This window comes from Corvus kubaryi, unplaced genomic scaffold (assembly GCF_017639235.1).
Source record: "Corvus kubaryi isolate FWS band 111438036 unplaced genomic scaffold, C.kubaryi_AGA036_p1.0 37394, whole genome shotgun sequence".
Taxonomy (NCBI): domain Eukaryota; kingdom Metazoa; phylum Chordata; class Aves; order Passeriformes; family Corvidae; genus Corvus; species Corvus kubaryi.
In genome coordinates this window covers 1,720,351-1,736,781 of record NW_024581133.1, presented here as the reverse complement: position 1 = coordinate 1,736,781, position 16,431 = coordinate 1,720,351, and positions in this window count along the sequence as shown.

Here is a 16,431-nt window from a genome sequence, read left to right as displayed (position 1 = left end):
GTTCAAATTGAAGGCATAAGCATTCCCTTGTTAGTGCAAGTTATTTGCTGTGCTTACTGATGTTTATTTCATTTTTCCTAAGAAGGACTAGATCAGCATCTTTTAAAAGAGGTTATGAGTTAAAAAACCAAACCAAACCAAACCAAACCAACCTGGATAAAGTGACTTCAGCCCTACTGCTAGCAACCAGTGGAATACTTGGAGCTGTTTTCTGAAATCCTGGTGCTACCAAATGATCTGAGCTTTGTCATAAAGAGCAGCAGGATTCCTTTTCCCTTGTTCCATGCAATCAAATAGACTCTGAATACACAAAGATTTAATATAATAAATGAAAAATGCCTCTTTTTCTTGTGCTCTTGCTGACTCCAGAATATTAAAATACCTCATATATCTTCTGGCAATATGTATAATAAACAGAACAGTTATAATGGCTGTAGATAACTTCCTTGGTTTGAATACTGCAAGACAAAGTTCTGCTGTTGGCTGGGTTTTCATAGTGCCTGGAATGTAATGTGCCATAGTCCAGGTGCAAGGATGGTACACAGTCAGACTCTGATGTGCTGGGTGGGGTCTACATTCATAAACAGTCACGTTTCTTTACCTGAACTCAGTTCAGCTGAAGTCCTCATTAATTTTCACTCTAGGCAATCATTCTCATTCCCTCCTCAGACCAACACAGGATTCTCTTTTCTGCTTCTGGTCTGCTGTGTGGCCTTTATCACTCTTTGCCAAGCCCGTCGACATGCATGTTCTGATCCCCTTAACTGCCAGGGCCCCGCTTTCTGTCAGGTTTGCAAAGGGCAAGTGCTTTACATGGAATTTTATGGGATATGGCATCATGGAATTGTGAGTTCCACAAATGAAGGAGGGAATACTACTTTTGAGCCCTCTAGAATTTCTGCAACAAGAAACACTTAAATGCAAGCTATCAGCAGCACTTACATCTACAGAAACTGAGCAGTCCCAACCATATTTCATAACTACAACATATCTATTATTTCAGCTCAGAATTCAGGTTGAAAGGCCATATCCAACACAAGAAATTCTAGTCTGATGACAGGTCCATCTAGCTAGAAAATGCACCTTCAAATTGACAGGTCACTTGTCACCCAAAGAAAGATAATCAGGTCAGAAAAAAAGATTCACTGCCTATAGTGATGAACTGGAGAACACATGCCCAAGGATATATCAATTTTTAGTCATAAGGGAGAAGAGAGAAAGTCCTTTCCCAATCATGCTTTCTCATGTTATTTTCCATCTGATGTATGTAAACTCATTAAATTTTCGCAGGATAATGTTTGTGGCACTAAGGAAGGGGAGAACAGAGATCACTGTCTGAGGCAGAAGGAACAACCAGCTTCTATTTCAGTCTCGTAGCCCCTAAAACACTGATGTTGGGTTTTCTTTCAGTGTACCTTAATGAAACTAACCTACTTTTGAGATTACAGCCATAGAATGGGACAGAACCACAACTCGGAAAATAACTGGAATCAAGAGAGAGAGCAGAAGTTGAACATAGTAGAGTTGGCCCTGTGAAGAAAAAGTATCACACATGCTTTTACATGTGCTTCAGCTTTCCCTCTGGAAGCTGTGACTTAGGAAGAGACAGCTGTGACATGAACTGGACACTTCTGTGCCCATGCCCACTGCAGATTATGAAGTGTTTTTCATGGTTCTGTACACTGCTTTTCCCTGAAAAATAGGAAGAATGTACATCAAATTACTAATGATTTGGGAAATTCTAAGTCTTTCATAGAGTACAACCAGCTGGGCTCAGCAAAATCCTTTTACTATATTTCTTTTCTGAACAAGATTCTAATGAAAACAAGCAACCAAAGTATCTGCAGATTGTGTACCAGAAATCCTCCATTTCCCAGCCAATTGCTCCAGCACCTGCTGAGCCTGTGGGTGGACAACCTGTTGTAATACCTGCAATTATTTGTCTGAACATTCACATCTTCATAATTTTTGATTCTCAGGAGTGCTAATTCTTAACAAAAGGCGTAAAGTGAGCTATAATGATACTTCTTGATAGCAAAAAAAATAAAACAGATGGAATTCTGGGAAACCTGAGATATCCAAGCACAATGAAAACCGATTTCAATATAGAAGGGTAGAAAGGCAACAGTGCCAGGGTCAGAACATTGCTTGCTATGAAATACATTCAAATTATTTTTATAAAACAATTTCATCCCCTCTTCTCCTACCCCCAAAATAACTGATGCAAGCAAACATGAATATGAAATAAAATGATGTGATTCTTTGGAGTCATTTCAGGAAATTGCAAATGTTTCTGAAATGAAAAATCCTTGCAAAGTCAATCAGCCGTTGCTGGGAGGTCAGCAGGGAGCTGTGCTGTGTCAGCCTATTTGCTCACTAGTGCCAGGAGATGCAGTAATGCACTGATAGACGAGGTTTAATCACAAGGATCTTTATTACAAAAAAAAGGCAAAAAAAATTAAACTCACAAAACCCAAAACAACAATGAAAAACCAAAACATAAAAATTCCCTAAACAACAACAAAAATCATAATTATTTCAGACTTATGGCAGCTTTTTTGAGATATTTTCTCATTAGAAAATTAGGCTAAGCAATGAATTCATATCAGTCCTGTCCTCTGTTTTGTATTCCATCTTATTGCATTAAAATTCTTGCTCGTGCTCCTCTAGATCAATGGTAAATCTACCCCTGAATTCAAGGCAGCAAGAGGAGGCACCAAATCTGCCTTTTTTTCATTGTATAGAGTATAGAGTGTATTCAAACTAAACTTATTGGTTTCTAAACTTCAGAAGTTTTCAAACATTGTACACATTCATATAAATTGTGTTTGGATCTGAGTAAGAAGAGATTCATAATCTGTTTTCTTTCAGGTACACAAAAAGCTAAATAATAATTCTGGGGGGAAAAAACCCAAAAAAACTTTTCAGAAAGCAAAAGAGAACAGCAATTAAAACAACATGGATGTAGAGACAAGTATAGAAAAACAAGAGAGAAGGAAAAAAAGAAAAAAACATTACTGAAAAACAAATATATCTGAAAACAGTTAAGATCTGTTGGAAAAGTATGTCTGACTCACCACAAAAGGTAACGTGTGGAAATCTGACCACAGACTGCCTTGAGTTTAGATACAGAGTCCTTTGAAGCAACAGAGAAGCAAAGAACAGAGGGAACCTTGTCATCCAGCTTAGTCACACTTCTACAAATTCCCATTAAAAGCACTTCTGCTAGTACCTTAGACAGTGATTGAGTGACCTAAATCACTCACTCATGACAATCAGCAAACACGACTTGGACCTCATTCCATCATGGTCTGGGATGGAATAACGTGGGAACTGGGGAGAGGAAAATCAAGAAAAATATAATTTTTTTTTAGAAGACATAAGCAAAAAGGGCATAAGAACAACTGAAAACTTGATGAAAATCTAATGGAAGAAGAAAGCTCTTCCCTCCAGTATTTGCACAGCTCTAAGTGAAACCGCAGCGTTGGAACATCCAGCTAGCACACCAAGTTCTTTCAGATATCTCCTGACAGCATTACTAAAGAGGAAAGAGTTAATTCCAAGAAAATGATCATCTAATCATTGCTTTTGGAGAAGTTACCCTAATTTCAGAGGAATGTAGTTTCATGGATCTTGTAATTTATTTCCATACAACCAGGAATAATCTCTCATATGAAAAATTATTAAACAGATAAATTGACTGACTGTTCTTTTCTTTACTTGAGTTGAATAACTTTGCTTGCTTAAAAAATTTACCATAACAGGCACTTTAGGAACAGAGGTCCTTGGAAGCAAATTGAATTTTCAATCATGTTGGAAATTTGAAGAGCCAAAGTCATTCAATTCAGGCAAAAGAACACACAAATGACTAAAGCAGTTATCAAATGCACATCATTTAAGAAAATAGGTAAAAATGTGAAAATAAAAATAAAATGCAGATTAGTTTGGAAAAATAAAACCAATCAAAACTTAGAATGATATATGTATTAAAAAACCAGGATAAAAATAATAGAGCTCTCTAACTCCTTTTACTGACTCCTTACTGTAAAAGCTAGGAAACAGGCATTTCTCACCACAGTTTAAGGGCTCCTTTATCAACTAAAATGAGATCAAGAATGGCCTCAACTGACTGATACAAATGTTTTACCTCTTCGGAAAAAATTTTTCTCAGATAGTTTCTACATGTAGATTCCTTTCGCTACAGCATATACAAAGCTCACAAATAAATAATTTATTTTCTTGCAGCAACGGGCAAGTTCAACAAGTACCAAGAGAGCAGACAGGTGAGAATAAACAAAACCCCGGCATTTTCCAAGTACACAAGACTAGAGCACATATTTAAGATTCAATCATAATGCTGCTGAAAGGCCTGTGAGTACCACCCATGTGTGAAAGGAAGGGAACCAGGAACTCAGCCCTGAGAGCAGTAACAGGGGTTTCTTGCCCTGTGTGACACATTTCAATCCATGGACCACCCCTCAATTAGCAAGGTCCCTTCATGCATTTGAGATAAGACTGACTTACTCTCCATGTCCTGCTCCAATTCTGAGATCTTTTCTTAATATCCTACAAAGAAATGTCATCTGTGCTCTGATTTGGAGCTTGTAAATAAAGATGACTGTCACCTGTTCAAAGTTGAACTCTTTAGTTGCTTCACATGATTGCAGAGGCAGCTCTGATAGGTCCGAAACAGAAGGCAGCAGGAAAGACAGAACACACAATGCCAAGCTTGACAGAGGGCAGGAAGAGATTCCCAAGCTGTCCAAATCCTGGAAGAATTAATTCTACCTTCTTGTTCTCTGCTGAACTTTGGAAATACCACTGAGTACTAAAAATCTAGCAAAGACAAGAGACCTCACACTATTTTTCTACAGTCTAAACAGAAGAACAATATGTCATTTATTGAAAAATTACTTGAAATGTTACACCTGTGGTGGTGGGAAGAGCATGTGGGAAACAGAAAGAAAAAGGTTAGAGCCTACAATTGGACTTTCTCCTTTGCTAGAATCTTCAAAGCCCATATTCACACACCTAAGCAGCTCAATCCTCTGTTCATGTAGGTGAGGACCTGCTGCAAAATTCACCTCTGATAAGGAGATGGTGTTGTTCCCTCACTTTTACAGACAATGGTGACAAAATTAGAGCCTGAGCAAACTCCTACCCAGGAGGAGCTAAGGGGAAGGATGCCAGTGCTGCCTCCTTGCCAGAGTACCAGACCTTTCTGACAGGAGTGGCTGGGTCGCGGGGCGCACTCGAAGGGAGAGCCAAGCTACAGTGAGTCCGTACACCCGGTGATTCCAAAGTCACAGGGAAGCAGCACAGGATCCCAGCATTTCACCTGGGCAAATCCAGCACTGGGTACTGGAGGGGGCTGCCTGATGCTGCCTCTTAGTCTGAGTGCTCACACTACATCTATTGAAGGCATGATTTAATCTAACTTTATTATTATTACTAAAATGATGACTTTTCAGCTTTTTACCTTTGAAGAGAATTTTCTCCTAATTTAACTCAAAAGAAGATTAAAAAAAGAAAAAGTTAGCAGTCCTGTAGAGTGCTTAGTACAGTAGTGAGGTTTCCTTGGCTTTTTTAATATCACACCCTGAGAAATCCACATGCAATTTGAAACTATAGACCCAGAGGACACTTTTGGACACGCAGGAAAAAAAAAAAGGAGAAAAAAATACCCTGAAATTTCTCGTGATAAAAGTCTTCCATTCCTAACAATATTAATCCATTTTAAACCTGCTGATGTAATAGGCTGCAAAGCTAATTCCTAGCAGGGCTGTTGTCAGGGTTAGGAGACTTAGGGTGCGTGGAAGGGACCTGGAAAAAACCAGATGTAAAGTGTGAAAACAGATTAGCAATGAGCATTTAGGATGAAAATTGCTGATAGATAGCACAGAAAGATGGTAAGGAAGAGTGAAGGGAACTTTCAAATTAAGAAAAAGATTTTACAGCTTGAATCTTCTCCTGCAAATATCTCCCATCCTCTCCCTTGAGAGGGCATCATTTTTAATTTCTTCAGCCAAATCCCATTACTCAGCAGTTACCATGTTTGGAGCTCTCCCCAGGAGATGGGGGAACAGGCATTTCACACTGTTGGTGCAATCCGTTTCTGGGCAGACCTGCCAGCCACTGTAGTTTCTGGGATTTGTGCCAGCAGGGATAAGTCTGCTTGTCAGTATAAATCCCATGTATACATAGGCCATAAACTCATGCCAGCTTCTTTTTTTTTTTGGTTTTGCCTTCCATCCCTAAGTTCAACAAAACTCCCACATTAGCTAGTTTTTTTTTCCTTTTATATTGAATTGTCCTTGGAAACCATAAGGGTTTATAAGTTCAGGGAAAGAGGGAGAAAAATACAGCATAGATTGGAACTGGTTTTGCAGACCCTGTGAGATTTGCTAATGGTTCAGGAGGTTTGAAAACCCCCAGAGTCAGTCCTGCTCAGGAGGCAAAACTGACAGAGCTGCATTTTATTGGGTGCTACCCTCACCTGGTGCAATTTTTCTTCCTCAGCGTTTTCCAGAGGACTAAGGCAGTGGTTTTTGCTGCCAGAAGCTGGGTTTTGTACTTGCTGCCCACACAGAAGAATGTGTTTGCGTATGGTATTTATGCCGTGTTGTGTGACATATGTTTGGATGTCTCACTCCCAGAATGGGAAGTCTCAGGCAGTGGGTAGGAGGAGGAACAGCAGGCCAGAGCCTTCTGCTTTTGAGGGGAAGAGTTATGAAGCTCCAAATGGTTTCATTTTTGTGTTTCTGAAGAAAAAGATAAACAAGGGCAAAGTATAGAGGGAACAGGCAGCGGTGAGTAGGAGGACTTTACGTATGTGTGCGTGTGCATACATATGCATATATATATATATATATATATGGATACACACTCCCATCTATGAACAAGAGGCCAGTCTCAGGAACACAAGATTTCCCCACCTCCTAAATGCTACAGAGGTATGAATAAAGGAAAGATAGAAAACCCAAAAAAGCAAAAGCAATTGCACTGGAGATGGTTCAAAGCCAGAATCACTGCTGATTGCAGTAAACTCACAGAAGCAGCCCTCTGCTTTCTCAGAGCCATTTTAGTTGCACCAACTTTTATTGTTTGTATTGCAATCCAGTGGATTGTAGGGGGAAAAGAAAAAGTCTCCATAGAAAAACAAACAGCAATTTTTTTCCATGAAAACAGTTAAACAACTATTTTTGAGTTGTTTCAAATAAATGCATCTTTGGTTCTTTCATTACAGTTGTTAAAGGAAAATTTAAGTGTTATTGAAGGTGGTTTACACAATGCACAGCCCTCCTGGACCACTTCTGGCACCGGGCCCAGTGGCATAAACACATACATACACATTTAATGGTATTACTCTGAATCACTCTTCCAGCACAACTATTTATATCTGTAAGGGTTCACAGGGTGACTGGAAGATCACTTTATTCCCCACACCAACAAAGTCTAAAGCAAACTCACCTGATTTACAGACCTCTCCCTTGATCTTTTTGTGCCTTACATTGCCACTTATGCTATAAATACTATGGAGTTTTGAAGATATATCAAAGATTCAAGTTTCACCAAACCTGCAGTAACAACAGTGTTTAAAGCCCTTTCATAATTGGAATTGCCCTCTGTAGGAGTTCTCCTCATATGCTAATCAAATTTTGTACAAAAAGATTTTCTCAAAATATCCATTAAGACAACAGATTATTATATTTTTAGTAAATTACATATTTTGATGTTCTTTTCACAGAAATGGAGGGGTTCATTTAAATTCACCCAAAATCACCATCAAAAGACTGAAGAATGTGAAATTGCAGCACAGGCTTTGTGGTAATATTCTTCCCACTCTTGCTATTTAACTACCAAGCAGTTGCAAAGACATGCAGGAAAGAAGAGGTGGGCAAATTACAGGTTTGAGAAGGATTACCAGAGAGAACCTAGGACTCTGTGAAACTCCTAGTAAATGGCAATTACACTCCTGTAAGGAAGGCAGGGGAAAGGGGCATTGTCATGGGTACAAGGCACAAGAACAAGCAGGGAGCAAGAGCGTATAATGGAAGTTTTCAGTGGCAGGGAACACCACTGCTGAAGCTGGGAAAAACAGCTGCATTCGGTCTCTTGAGGTCAGCACTGAGACACCTGTAAGAGCAGAAAGGCTTGTGCTGCAAATCAGGCACTGGAAAAGCTTCCTGCCATTCCGTCGCACACGATGAGCAAGGCAGGAGGGCAGCAGAGGAGGAGGAGAAATGATTGAGTTCTTGGTCACGATAGCTTTATTCACTGAAGTTCTACCTACCATTGTCCCCACAGCTCTTTCACATAATGACCTTCTCCGTGTGAGGGGGAAAGTGGGGACTTTCAGAGCAAGGTCAGAGCACACATCTATGCATGCCTGGCATTCACAGAACTCAGAAAGATGAGGACAGCAATACCGAAGGAAAAAAGGAAGAAAAAAAAGAATGATGTTGGGAGCCACGAGACTAAACTTCAAAAGGGAGGAAGATGGAAGAGCTACACCTGGTTCCTGACACAGATGGCAAACTATGGCATCGTGGTGGAAAACCTGTTTACTAAATAAGCTTGCTCCATCACTTCTTCCTCTACCCACCACTCTGCCTCTTAATCTCTGCAAATCCCTCTATCCTGGGATTCTCCCTCTTCCGTTTAATCTCTACAATATGTTTAAAATCCTCTCTCTGTATTTCTTATCCTCTTCCTCACCTTAACCTGGACCACTTTCTACTATAGCTTCTTCACTGCAATCACAGAAAAGCAGGGGAAGATGTTATTGTTTCAAGTGTTTTGTTCATCAAAGCATCTTCCAGCCAACTGCGGTTCCCTGGACTGGCTAGTGAAGTCTGTGCACCTTGATGCAATATTAAAATATTGCATTAAATATTCTATTACTAATTATTTTTGCAAAATATTGCAAAAAATATTCTACTACTCTACATAGAGTAGAAGAACATCTCAGATGCTTTTTCACCATGTTTTGCATCAATATATTTTCTGCTTGAAAATCTACTCAATGATTTTTACTTTTTTTCCCCTTCTATCCAGCTGTAGCAAGACTGGGATTGTGCCATTATCATTCTCAGATCTGCATGCTCTCCATTTGCAAATGAGCATTTCAAATGAGTGGGAGGTATGTTAGGTAGGGTGAGGACAATATCTTCCCTTCTATTCAAGAGCTTGCCAACAGAAGCATATGTGGGCTGGGCTGATTCCAAAAGCCTCTCGAGCATATGGAACACCCGTTTACACTGCACTCAGACCTCCCGCTCGATTTGGTGTGCTGGCAGAGCTCCCACCACAGGTACCTCATTTCACAGTGAAAATCCATTCTGCCATTATGGCTATTAGTCAAAGCAGCCATAACTCACATGTGATACCAGGAGCATATTTTTGTTCTATGATGAGTGCTGCAGGGAGTTATAGATATCAACGTTTAAATTACAAACTATAAGGAAGGAGTGTTGTCATTACTTTTCATTTTCTGATGATGCTGGCAACATTAAATTCAACTTTGCTGACATAAATGAAGCCAAGAGGCAAGTATGGACATGAAGATCACTCCAGGCAGGTGCTGAAAGTGAAATGCAAAGCGACCTATTTCAAAGCCTTTAATAAATGAAACTAAACTCTTCTCCTTGATACCAACCTTGGAAAAGGACAAGGCACAGTTGGCAGATTGGAGAATGTACCAATCTGCTTGAAACTGTCATCCAGCATTTTTTTCTGGAGTCTTTATGCGCTGAAGCAGCCTCGAAGTCAGTATTTTCCTTAGAGTAATGGACAGGAGTGAGCCAATGCCAGTGTGTGAGGTGAGGACATTCATACCTGAAAACCACTTTTTTAATTGCCTTTTCACTCCATGATTGTTCACTCTCTTTTGATGGCTCCCAAAATGTGAAGTGTTGAAAAATATTACTCCAGGGCTGAATTTGATCCCACAACTTAATCTCAGCACAGTGAAGTTCCTATCTGCAGTTATTGCAAATGAGCATTCCAGCATGAAATCAGACTGTACTGATGTACTCCAAATGAGAATCTGCAGCAGCCTGCTTCACATGGTTCCATACACTGAAGAGTAGCCCATTAGGTTTAAAGAAATAATGTCTCTAAAAAAAATCAAGGTACCACCAATTGCACTTACGATTTTTTCCTGAAAAATTCTTAATCTTGTAGCCTGCCATGGCTCAGGAAGGGCATCAGCTCACTATACCCTGGCCTGCTGGAGTTTCTTTTTGTGTTACAGAAAGCATCCTGAAGTTTGGGGGTTTTTAACAGACAGAAACTGTTTTCAAAGTGCAAGTTATAGCAAAGTATGTACAAGTAGGAAATGCTGATGAGGAACATTTCCCAAGACTTAGGACTATGTCCTCTCCATCTTCCAAAGATGTTGGATATGTTTACTATTGGTTCCTGTTTTCCTATAACCTCTGGTTTTGCAGGCTTTTCCCATGATCTTTATTTTGCCCTCTTCTGGTCCTCTAAAATCAGCAGTCCTGAGTTCCAATACATTTTCCTTTCAATAATTCCAGTGCAGAAGGTGCTAATGGCAAAGGTTATGTTTTCAGGATTGAAGGAAACTACCTGACTGCTTTGGCCTTCGCTCTCATAGCCCTAAAATCTGGTAAGGGAAAAAGATTTAAGATGAAAATCCTTCAGATAGAAATAACCTGGATTTGTGTAAGGGCAGTACTGTGGCATGCTTACCATTTTTGCTCAGCCTGGTTTCACTGTTACCCTGTAACATGAATGACTCCATGTTCCCAATCTCTCTTTTCCTTCCCTAATTACATTGAAATCTTGAGATTGCAAATGTCCAACTTTGTCTTCTATTACCTTCTCTGTCTCGTTTGTGTTTTCTTTTTTTAATAAATTCAAAGTACAAAAGGTTTTAGAAGTTCATGAATAAAATAGCATTTTGTACTCTCAAAGCTCTGCTCCTAAGAGGTTTATAAGATCTTTCAGAAACACTAATGAATTAAGACTTATTATAATACTGTGAGTGGTAAAGTGTGATCCAGTCCTTCAGTTAGGAGATAAGAGCTTGGAGAACTAGCTCGCTGTATTTTCCAGTGTCTCTTTGGCAAATCATTTAGTAGCAGGCCCATAAAGATACAGAAGCAATTAATTTCCCATTGGAACATATGGTAAGTTAGACACCAAAACAGGAGCTCAGTGTGAAGTGAGGCTGCGGATCTCAGACCACTCATGCGTAAAAGGCAAAAGTCCAAAAGCTGTGGGTAATGGCAACAAATACATTAATAAGTAAGAGACACTAGGGCACACATAGGTTCCCACCACATAAAGCAAAGAAAGAAATCACCCATTCATAGAGGGCAGAAGCAATGCCAAGAGAATCAAGTGACTTGTCATTACAGTAAAGGTTTGGAGAGACTTGTTTTGGAAAAACACAGTAGTCTCCTGCTTCTTTATCAGGTGCTGATGTGTGTGATGTCTCCATAAGTAATGATCTCTTCTCTAACATTTCTTGTATAACAACCAACTGCATATATTTGCCATTTAGAAGTGACAAGAAAAAGAAGTTGAACTAGTCCTGGCAAATGGAGTACCACTACTCAAACGCATTCCAGCCGTTCCCTATGGAATGCTAACTGTTCCTCCAGCAGGAAGTCTTCGTAGGTGAGTAAACCACAAGATAAGCATTATGTAGCCATATATGCCACCAACTCCATAATGTTTGAGTGGCTGCAGAAAGAAAGGGGAGGGGTAGAGGACCAGTAAAAGGAGAAACAATTCTAACTCAGGTGTGATTGAATAATTTGCAGAAGCTGGGGCAACTGGATAATTTTTACTACTTTTCCCTTTTTCGATATAAATGCCATTTCTGAAAATGGGCTGTACTTGCTGCTCTCCAAGCTCCTATCACAGTGAGACATCTATGAACTACGCAAAACAGGCAACACATCTGATACAAACAAAAGAAAATGAACAGAAAATTGAAATGCCAAAGCTGTGTGGGCTGCCTGTTTTGGTTGATGGTAAGACGGTTTCTTTGAAATGCTTTCTTTTGCTATGTTACAACAAGATTTGTTCCATATGTGTCCAATTGCAACTTTAACACCCCCCACCCACCATCTGCAGAAGAAAATTGGGTTATTTCTCTCGTTTTATCTCTGCTTTATTTTATGTTAAGGATGTTGAATGTGAGCACAATCGATACAGCTTGTGCCGAGGCAGTAAAAGGCATATTTAAAAGCTGTGCTTATTATTGGATTGTGTGCAGTACAGACAAGGAGAACACAGGTGACACGAGAGTGCTGCACCAGTTTGGTGCTTGTGCCAGGTTTCTCTAGACATCTTACAGGTAAAGCACAAGGCCCCTCTGAGTCTGCAGTTGTCTTGTTTTATATCAGTCTTGCATTTTGCTCTATTAGCGACCTAGACTTTTTACTTAACACCATACAGTATGTTTTCAGAACACTGAAGTTAAAGCTTGAAGTTGTGTGAAACTCCCTAGCTCCTGTTCCTGTTCACACCTACCAGCACACAGAGCCCTGGTTGCTAGAGCAGGCGTGTTTCACCACAAGGAGAACGTGGGAATTGCCTTTTCTGTCGCCTCTACGTCCAGCTCCTGGGACACTGCAGAAATGTACAGAAATGTTAACTCCTCTGGCCTGCTGCCCCAACCAAGAGCAGCTCCTCTGTCTGAAAACATGGTTTCTTTGAGGTCACAGTGAAGCAAAATCTGGTTTTGTATTGCCAAGGTAGTATTAAAAAAACCCCTTTAGAATAAACACTGTTGTTTAAACTCCTCTGTTCTCTAGAACTAAGAAATATGAACACAAACCCACTTCATAACAGTGTGTGATAATAAGCTACAGCAATATTTGTACAGTGATTTCCAAGGTATTAAGACAAACACTTTGATTTTCCAAGTGCTAGTTACTGTGCTGCAGCTTCACGGTCTAAAGGCTTTCTGGGCCTTTTCTTGTCCCATGGCCTATGGTTTTGTTTCCATATTTCTATAGTTCTTAGCACAATGGGATCTAGTTGAGTAACAGGAGCTTGCAGGTGCTATCGCAGTACAAATAACAAGTAATGATGAAGTGTGCACACAGATTAGATTCCTTGAACCTGTAAATATAACCTGTTCTGTACCAGAGCTAACTTGGGAGTCAATATCCAAAGAACAGTCCCACTGGAGCTTCTGTATTTTATCTATTAGAGCATTTTATCCTTCAGCTGTGATCAGACCTTCATGGGAGTCAACTCCTAAATAAGTTCAAACTTCTTTTGATTTTTTTTTAAGCTCTCACATTATAATTGCCATAATGTTCCCTAGTGCCTGCCATTTTGTGCTCTAATGATACTTCTCAAGTGATCAAAGGCACAAAGCTAAGTACACCCTCTGGGGAAAGAATGTGTTTCCCAGCTTCCTGCACTGCACCTTTTAGTCCCCTGTTGTCTTTATTATTGAAATCAGCCATCAGAACTCCGTGCTGCTCTGAACATCATGTCACATGGTGGAATGGGAATTTTTTTATTAAGCTGTTCAAAAAAGTGAGAAAGTAATAATTTACTTATGAAAAGGCTGCAACTCCCACCTGCCTGGCAGATGTTTGTGCGGATGCATGGATTTCCACCTACCTTTAAACCACAACTGAGCCATTTTCCTACAGCTTCACGAAGCAGGCGCACGCCGCACGTGCACACGAGTGCGTGGGGGTGCGCCACGTGCGGGCGTCCATAGAAAAACAAGGAACGCAAAGCAAAACCACGCAGATGCAAAGTGTTACACTTCCCACGGTCAGTGCTGTAGGAATGGCCACTGAACCAAGGACTGCCGTCACCCCAGGACTCGGCCAAGCAACGGCTCACGGTGCCCAGATGAACCCTTGCTCTCTGCAGCTGATTCACACAGAGAAGGCAGCTCGACTCATGGAGGCTCCCAAGCCAAAGCACAGGCCCAGCTCTCAGTCTGCACAGATTTCATTCATTTTAAGTGAGACGCAGAAGTTCACTCCAGAGAAATACAAGCTGGACACTTCTCTCCTAGAATTTAACCAATAAGCCCCAGCTGAATTGGCTTATGCACTAATTTTACAGTTTAGCCTCAGCTTGATATTTCATTCTGGGAGAAACTCACACAAGAATCTCATGGAAATCCCCTACGCAGCTGCAAACATACTGGGACAGAGGTAACAGGGGAACTGTATCAAAGGGGGAGAAAAACCCACCTACACCCAAACCAAGAAAGTGCTAAAAACCACATCTGCACTTGAAAAAACAAAGAGCCTCACATCAGCATCATTCTTCACAGGTTATAAAGTACTCACTGTAGATGCTATTTTGTTCTGACTAATCCTTTGAAATATCTCAGCTGTGAAAGTAAGGCAAATATACTTTTCATAGTCCATTAAAAAAGAGCCTAAAGAGGTTAGTCTTAAAACACTAATTATCTTCTGCTGTGGAAACTGGGGAATAGCTGCATAACAGGCTATTATACAACACCCTACACTAGCAAAGGTTCACGATGAGCCTGAAAAAATTATTATTTCTTGTATGGTTTCAGTATGTCTTCATTTGTCAAACTGATCACAAAAGTCAATAAATCAGAAAAGCTGTAGAATCCCTGTAAATATAAACTAAAAGCCATAGCTCCTTTGACCCCAGGCACTTTGCATTACCAGAATTCCTGACAATAAATACAGGGCATGACAGCATCAGTGAGCTTTGTAGCTTCCCTATGGACACCAGCAGAGCAATATGCAGCATGAAGACATTATTCAGCACCTGTGAGGAGAATTATTAGCTCAAAGGAAGGAATAGAAAAAATTAGACCAAAAATGCACTTAAAGAGGATTAGGTAGGAGAGAGAACCCAGGGCACTTTGCAATCATAGGCTGGTAACCTTCATTAATCACAAGGGCAGAAATGCACAGCAGAAGATAAATTGTTCATGAAACCAAAACTTGGCCAAAATGTTAAATAATATATAACTATAGCACACTCAATACCAAACCAGCACAAGATGCATATGATTCTATAGGCCATTTGTGAGGAGATAAAAGAAAATGATGTCCCACTGGAGACTTCTGAAAATTAACGAGACTGTTGAGTATTCCCGTAGCTGAGAGGGGTTTTTTCTTTTTTTTTTTTTTTTTATTTTACAAGATGGATTGCAAATGTGCCTGAGCAAAATGCACAGTCATTTTTATACTCTGCAATTCATTGGTGTGAGATGCTAGGAGATAAGCCAGGTTATAGCCATGAACCTCCAATCAAAATGGGACAAGGTATTTGAGCACTTGTGCATTTCTACAGCATTATAAATCTCCACAGTATTTCACTGCAGGTCTTTGCTGTTGTTTTCTCTCTTGTATTTCTGTGTAATTCATTATAAAACCAATAAACCAGCCAAACAAAAAAGAAAAAATAAAAGCAATTTTCTTTAGCCTGTATTGCTCTGCAGCTGCTTACAACTACCATTATTTTTTTTTACCCATTTTGTCCTTTTCCTCTCAGTAACTATGCTGCATCCCCATTTTTTAGTAATACTTCCAATTAAACTGAAATCAGCTGGGCTTCTTGTTCTTCTGGTTGCTTCCTTATTTACATATCACCATTGATAACACTTCTAAAACAACTCCGGAAGGAGAGTTCCTTCGGTTTGTAAATACCTTATGTTAATGTAGTTTTTTTGAGTGATGCTTTGAGGGACTTTAGGCATAGAAACAACACATAAAATATAAGCAACAACAATGCAGCTCCCCTCTCCACCCCCATTTGCCAATATTCCTCACACCTGACCCAGGAGGGTGATTCTCCATGGTACATTGAACACTTCACTAGCAGGGCCAACAGGGGTGCCAAGTGCTACATGGAAAGCAGCCCACAGGAAGATTGATCCTCCAAAACCTCATTTCACTTAAACCACCCAGTAACAATCAACTGATAACAACGTTTAGTCATTACTATTCTTGTCCCAGAGTTGAATAAGCAGCTGCTTCAAATCAGACACTAAATCCACTTTCTAGTCTACAGATCAATTTGAGGTTCCCTACTGAAAGTGCACAGGATTAAAACACAGCAGACATAGTTAGCATTTGTTAGACGATATGCAAGATAATTCTGGAGAACACTGCTTTACAAGATGAAACTTTAAAACCACAATGACAAAATATTGCTATTTATGACCTGTAAAAAGTAGTTTCTACCTGGTATACCAGATCTTTATAGGAATTCTGCATAAGAAGGAATCAACTCGGCCTGAACATAGAACATTTCACAGCAACAGGCAAAATTCTTACCAAAAAGGAGCGATGGCACCAAAACCAGCATTGTTCAGAGCCTTGGGGCACTCCAGCTGCCTGACTGCCCCATTCAAAGGCACAGCCCACACAGGGCCACTCTGGGTAAATTGTAGCCATGCTGTTAATGATTCCAATTACATCAAGGATG